We start from the raw sequence: 7,762 nt of genomic DNA on the forward strand, positions 1-7,762 counted from the left end.
CATGCTAGCGAGATCGGGGATATTTTTGTTTTTCGCGATCGTTTATCTCGCGCTACTAGACGACTACAATTTCCTAATACTACGTGGACCTCGGTCGATGAATTTTACGTTTTTCCGGCGAGTTCGGGTAGTAACATTCCGGTGTGCCAAGAGGCTTCGGTTCCACCTAGTACGTCTGTGACTGCTCCTAGTGTTTCTGCATCTTCGGTTTCGTCAGGGACAACTGGATCGGGTGGTCATAATACTCATGTTTCTTTTTCATTGCCAAATCGTCCCAGTACATTTACCGGTCCTGCAGCAACTAGTTCTCCACACGAGGGGACTTCAGCGATGGGTTTTCGAGCTCAGCCTGATGTCGGGTTTGGGAACTCAGGGGCTGGGGATTTCCGTGGTCGTGATTCTCGTCGAGATTCTGAGAATTCAGATCTCGCTTCGTATCTTAGGGTTCGGATTGACGGGGTTTGGACTTATGTCCAGGCTGCACCCGGGAGTCAATGGTCTTCCGAGGAGAATGCACCTGTTTCTCGGGGTTCTAGTGGGAATTCACGTTCAAATTTGAATGCTTTCGATCGAGTTCATTCGTGAAAGATTACATTTTCGGGGTACAAGGGCGAAGATATTGAAGATTTTTTGAGACGAGTCACAGTTTGTAAAGAGGCTTGTAACATGAGTGACGAGGATCTGTTTCGTGTGATGCCAGTGTTGTTGAGGGACATTGCTTTTAATTGGTGGAAGGAGAGACGCGATAGATTTGCGAATTATCAGGAATTCCATCGAGCATTTTTACGTCGTTTCTCGAACACTGAATTTAAGAGGTGGCGCGCGGTTCATGATATCGTGGTTAGAACTCAGGGAGAACTCGAGAGTGGATTGGATTATGTCGATAAAGTCCGTTTGATGTGGACGCACTCCCAGGACACACATTTTTCGGTTGAAGCTAGGTTGGATATCGCTTTCGGAAATCTGAGAAGGGAGTATCATCACATGATCTCTCGTCGTCAGTTTTCTACTTTCGATGAGCTCGAGGAACTTTTTCAAGATTTTGATGAGCGTCGTGATTTACCGAGGTTGGATGCACCACCTGCAGTCGGCGATACAGTTTATCCTTACTGTGCCTATGCACCTGATAAAAATAAGCGGGGCGGGAAGAAGTCTGGTGATGTTCAGGTCTGTGCGGTAGAGTTATCGGCGAAGAAAGTTTCTGTTGGGTCATCGAAGAAGGGAGGTCTGCCTAAGAATGACAGAAGACGGAGAAGTAAGAACCCTTCTGCAGCTGCTGGCGGAACTTCTCAGTTTGCTTCAGTTCCTGTTAATGCAGTAACACCCGGGAAGTCTGCAGCTTCAAGTGGTAGTTCTGCTAACACACCACCCCTTTGTCATAATTGTGGGGGTGTCGGACATTTCCGTTCGGGTTGTTCGAATTCGTCGAAGGGCATTTTTTGTTTCAGTTGTGGCAAGTTGGGAATGAAGACACCTCAGTGTCCCTCTTGTCGTCCTCAGACATCGAGTTCGGAAAACCCCAGCGGAAGACAGTGAATATCGATTCCGCATTGTCTACCGCTGAAAAAGGAGTCGATTTTGTTAGGTTGGAAAATTTTGGTTTCGTTGATTTGTCGGAACGGAAAAGTCAGTCTACAGGAAATTCTGGTGGAAGCAATTTGGATATTTCGGTTCATGATTTTGGCGTTACAGATGCAGCACCACATGTCGAGGCTAGAGAAAAACAAGACAGCAGTTCGGGGTCTGATCAACCACGGTTTGTTGAAGAAAATTGTTTATTCGGTCTCTCGGTTCATTCACGTATCTACTTGCCGGTGACGATCGGTATGGTTAGTTTTAACGTCCTGTTGGATCCGGGTGCTTCGAGATCTTGTATTCGTAATGTTCCGAAGGATTGGATTGAAAATTTGGGTTTAGTTATCTCTCGTCGACAGTGTTCAAAGGTTGTTTGTGCGAATGGTGCGACGGAGACAGTTCACGGCACAGTTGTTTTATCAGTCAACCTGAAGGGTGTAGTGAACGATATGGAATTTTTGATCACCCCGGGGTTGAAGGATCCACTGATTTTAGGTGTCGAGACATTGCGGATTTTCGGGTTAGTGTTAGACGGCAGCACTACTGAGTGGTGGCTGACCGGTTGTAACGAACGTTACCCGCTTGGATCGTTGGATTCAAGTTCGCCTTTGGAAATCGCAGGGTTACAAGAGACTTCTGATGCGGAGCGCGCGCGCATCGAAGCACTCGTTGATAAATATCGTTTTCGGCGTGTGAATAAAGGGGAGTTTACTTCTCTGATCACGCATGAGATTATAGGCCCTGCTGATCACCCGCCAATTAAGCAACGGGTGTATCCGGTATCACCGCCGATTTTGAAAGAAATGCAACGTCAGACTCGTGAGTTGTTAGAGGCGGGGTTTATCGAAGAATCATCTAGTCCCTGGACAAATCCAGTGGTTATGGTTCATCAGAAGGTCAAGTATCGGATGGTTATCGACTTTCGAAAGTTGAATGGGATAACGAAGAAAGATGCGTACATGATTCCGAATTTGACTAGTATCTTGGATCAATTGCGGTCTGCTAAATTCATAACGACGCTTGATTTGAAGAAAGCATACCACCAGGTACCGGTGGCTGAGAAATCACGTGAATATACCGCATTTGTCGTTCCTAGTATGGGTCTTTATCAGTATGTGGCATGCCGTTCGGTTTGACGAACGCGCCGGCGACTTTTCAGCGTTTGGTTGATAAGATTGTTACGCCGGATATGGAGCCACATTGTTTCGCGTATCTTGATGATATAATTATCACGACGGAGACTTTTGAGAAGCACATGGAGATTTTGGAGAAAATTTTGATTAAATTGCAGGACGCGAAGTTGGAGGTTAATCCCGACAAGTGTGTATTTTGTAGCCCTCGAGTTCAGTATCTTGGTTTTGTTGTCGATGAGCACGGGTTACATGTCGATCCTGAGAAAGTGGCTCCGGTGTTTGAGTTTCCGGCTCCCACGAATTTGCGTCAGTTACGGCGATTTTTGGGAATGTTTTCGTGGTATCGTCGGTTCATTAAGGATTACTCGACTATTGCAGAGCCCTTGACGAGATTACTTCGAAAGTCGGTCAAGTGGGGGTGGGAGAATGATCAACAGCGTGCGTTTGATACTTTGAAGATTGCACTGTCTGTTGCTCTTGTTTTATCGTGTCCAGATTTTGACGCTCCTTTCGAGTANTGTGTCGGACGAGGAAGATGAATGATTTTGGATATCGAACCTCGGATTTGAATCTATTTTGGTTATTTCGGATTTCGGTCCTTGTAAAATATTGATTTGTTTTATTTTCGAGATGCTCGGGTTTGCGACTGACGGATTGCGTGTTTCGGTTTTGTTCTAGTAAGATGATTCGTCAATTAGATATTGACCAGTCGCTTCGTTCNTTGATTTTGCTAGTCGCACGATGAACTCTGCAGAGAGGAACTATACGGTTTCAGAGAAGGAATGCTTAGCGGTTCTCTGGGGAATTGAACATTTCCGTCGTTATATCGGGGGTTTCCATTTTACCGTAGTTACCGATCACAGTAGTTTGAGATGANTTTGAATCTATTTTGGTTATTTCGGATTTCGGTCCTTGTAAAATATTGATTTGTTTTATTTTCGAGATGCTCGGGTTTGCGACTGACGGATTGCGTGTTTCGGTTTTGTTCTAGTAAGATGATTCGTCAATTAGATATTGACCAGTCGCTTCGTTCCGTGACGCTGGATTGACGGCATATGAGTTTTTTTTTCTCTTCTTTTTTTTTCTTTTTGAGCATATTTTGGTACTTCGGTTTTGCGGCGATTGGATATCGTCGCTAGCTTATGATTGGGTAATTTTGTATTTTTCTTTGGCGAATCCTGTAAAAATAAACGGTCATGACATTGAATTGAGGTTGTGTTGGTCTTATTTGTAGCTAGAGCCACTGATTTCGTTGGGATTTCGGATTGTTGGCAACCGGTGTTGATCAGCTATGAATGATGCATTTTAGACTCTGCCGAGCAGGGGGTGAGACTCGCCTGGACAATTGATGTGTTCGTTAGGGTTGAATTTCTGGAATTTCTGGAGAGGGCAAGTTGTAACGTGTTATTTTATTTCGACCGTTCAACGGTGAAATTTACCATCCAGACGAGAAGTCATCACTGCGAAGCGAGAGTCAAAAGGGTTTATTTGGGGTTCTGACTAATGCTTTGGTTTTTTATTTTTTTGTTATTGTATCGAGCCACATATAGGGACTTCGGTAGCCTCGGACGTCAGGTCTCCAGGGAGCTGGGAAGGGGGAAACTCCCGAAAGTCGTCATGTGGTAAAAGAGCTGCTTTTATATTTGGATCGATTTCCCGCGTTGGAGGGATAGCTCGAGTGCAGTTCACCGGCGGCGCCACTTGTCGGCGGTGACGGGACGAAGGCGGTTATCGGCCGAGATTTGCGAGGCCATTTTTGGATCTCCTCGCCTAACCGGAAGTGATGGTTTAGGCAGTGCGAGAGAAATTATCGGACTGAAGTTAGACGTCCGGTAATGATCCGAAATAAAGGGAAAAGGAATTGGATATTTATTCCCTATTTTGGTGACGTTGTCACACAGCTGAGTGTTTATTGGAGAATAAGTCTGGTTTGGTTGGGTTACAACCAATCAGAGCGGCTCATGGAACGGCCCTGGCCAATGGGGTTCGATTGGCGGGAAGTGTCCCGAACGCATGGGAGAAGCGTGGGTTTTAGACTCACTTCTCGTTTGGGTGGCGAACGAGCTGTTGTTCTGTGGAGAACCTCTTGCTGTCGGAGCAATTCATCTTGTTGTGGACACCAGCGTTGACTGGATTTGGATTATTTGGAGAATCTTTCGCCCTGGCTCCTGGACTAGACTCGTTGGAGATTGTGGTGAGCGGAAGAAGAATTCCAGAAATACCATTTTGTATATCGTTTTGTATCTGTTTTATATCGACAACGATTAGAATTCGCTCATTAGCTTGTGCAATTTTTGACGACGCTTATCGTCGGGCGAAGTGACGCCATTAGAGTCTTTTGATTTTCGGGGCGAGTTCTTATCGTCTGTTCGGCAGAGGTTAGCTCTTTTGTATAATTTAATTTGGACGTATGATTTTGATATTATATTGTGATTTGAGATGTTCGATTTTCTCGGGAATTCAGTGGTTTCTCTGAACGGATTTTGACTCTCGTTTCAACGGTTTGTTTGCCGATCGGATGAGGAATCGGTAGAACAAATCGTTTCAAATAATGTATTTAGTTTTGAACTGATTTTGAGAACTACATTGATATTCGAAATTTTCGGTAATTACTTTTGTTTTCGATATTTGAAGTTGTCGTATCATTTCGTCATTGCATCGGCAGTTGAAATTGTAGCGTCTTGTCAACGCTCGAGTGATTCGTATCTGACCTTGATTGCGGTCACCTTTTGTATTGTCTGTTCCGAGGCAATTTCAGTTGCCGCTGTCGATGTCAGTCACCTCTTCGATTTGGGATATTTTGACAGTATATTCTATCGGAAAATTAACTTCCCATTCAGTGATATTATTTGACTTTATTTCCGCTAGTCATTTCTACAGTTTGACTTTATTCATGATTTTGTAATTTTGACTGAACTTATTCTTTTGACTGACTAGTATTTTATTATTTTGACTAATCATTGGTTAGGGATTTTCTAGTGTATCGAGTCTTTAGCTTTTGTTGAATATTTGTGTTATTAATTTTCTGAGGGGTGATTCGAATTGAAATGAACAAGGGGGTTTATTGAATAAATTATTTATTCCCCGGATTATTGAATATTTGTATATATAATTTGTTAGATAAGAAAACCAAGTCATTTCGGAAACTTCAGANGAGAATTAGAATTTAGAGAGAAAAAATTTCCGCTTCACCCAGCCGGGAATCGAACCCGGGTCTCCCAGATACGCGCCGGGCACTCTTACCGACTAAGCTACCGGGAACCACAGAAATTCACTCTCAAATTCACTACTAATTTCTTCGAATTTACATCGGACTTTTTCCAATCTCCGTATTGGTCCAGAATTGTTTCAATTTTGGTCAAATTTCCCCCACTTCAAATAAAAATTTCTTTGGGCTTATATAATAATTTCCGATTCTTGATCGGTCTAAAGAAAAATGGGCGATCAAAAGTCGAACGATCCCACTCCACCTCTTAACGAGGATGGAACCCCTAGGGAACCATCTACGGGTGAGCTTCCCTAGAGCAACAGATCCACTACCCGTGGTGCACCTCCCGGTACTAGTAATCCTAGTACTGAGGCCTCCATCTCAAAGCGATTGGTGTAATCCAATCGTGATGGTCAAAAAGCCTAAAGGGAAATACCGTCTTTGCATCGACTTTCGGAAAGTGAATGCAATCACCAAGAAAGACGCCTATCCTATTCCGAACATGACCGGCATCCNTTTTTCGTTCTCACCAATTCACTTCACTTAATTAATGCATTTTTCAGTACTTACTTTTTCTCTGAGTACTTTTCATTTTTTCTTCCCGTCAGTCGTCACTCACCCAGATCGCCTCGATTTTTCCTCTTTTTGGAAATTGCTTTGTATCACGTGTGATCCACCCGAACACGTGCCCGGCCGCTNCCCGCGACATTCCAACGTCTTTTGGATCGATTGATAGGTCAAGATATGTACCCAAAAGTCTTTGTGTACCTCGATGATATTATCATCGTCTCCGAGTACTTCGAGGAACATTTCGAATTACTCGGCAAAGTTCTTGAGCGAATCAAGAACGCCGGTCTTACGATCAATCGCGAAAAGAGCGAATTCTGTTGCTCCCAGGTAAAATACCTGGGTTTCATCGTCAACAGCTCCGGTCTCCAAGTAGACCCGGACAAAATCGCCCCTGTGATAGAGTTCCCACAGCCTCGGAACTTGAAGCAGTTAAGGTGCTTCCTCGGTACGGTCTCCTGGTACCGTAGCTTTATTCCTCAGTTCGCTACCACAGCGGAACCATTGACTCGTCTGACTCGGAAGAATCAGTCGTGGGAGTGGACTGAGGCCCATGATTTCGCCTTTACCGCATTAAAGGTGCATCGAACGTCTTCACCGACGTTAGCCTGTCCTGACTTTGGGCTACCTTTTTCCCTACAGACTGATGCGAGTACTGTATGGTTAGGGGCTGTTCTTACCCAGGTTATCAATGGGGAAGAACGAGTAATCGCCTACGCGAGTAGAGCGCTCACTTCCGCTGAGAAGAAATATACAGTCACTGAACTGGAATGTCTCGCGGTTATTTGGTCTATTTCCAAATTCCGATGTTACCTGGAAGGCTACTCCTTCACGGTAATTACGGATCACAGTAGTTTACGTTGGCTACATAACCTCCGCAATCCTACCGGTAGGCTAGCTCGATGGGCCCTTGGCCTCCTCGAGTATGATTTTAATATTATCCATCGGAAGGGTGCTCTGCACCATGTTCCTGATGCGTTATCCCGCGCTCCCGAGGGAGAAAGCGAGGACTGTGAAACGATTGAAGTTGCACAAATTTCCACCGACAAGTGGTACTCACGCAAGTACCGTAACGTACAGCGTGCTCCAGATTTCTTTCCGGACTGGAAAATTAAGGACGGACGGTTGTACACCCACCGACCCTCCGACTTCGTTACGCTAGAGATGGTGGATCTCGATGCGTGGAAGTTGGTACTTCCTCGCGAACTACGTTCGCAGGCCATGGCTCAGTGTCATGAACTTCCCCAAGCGGGTCATTTAGGGGTTGATAAAACATATC

The sequence above is a fragment of the Diachasma alloeum genome, unplaced genomic scaffold (assembly GCF_001412515.2).
Source record: "Diachasma alloeum isolate Michigan unplaced genomic scaffold, Dall2.0 Dall_scaffold_00607, whole genome shotgun sequence".
NCBI lineage: Eukaryota > Metazoa > Arthropoda > Insecta > Hymenoptera > Braconidae > Diachasma > Diachasma alloeum.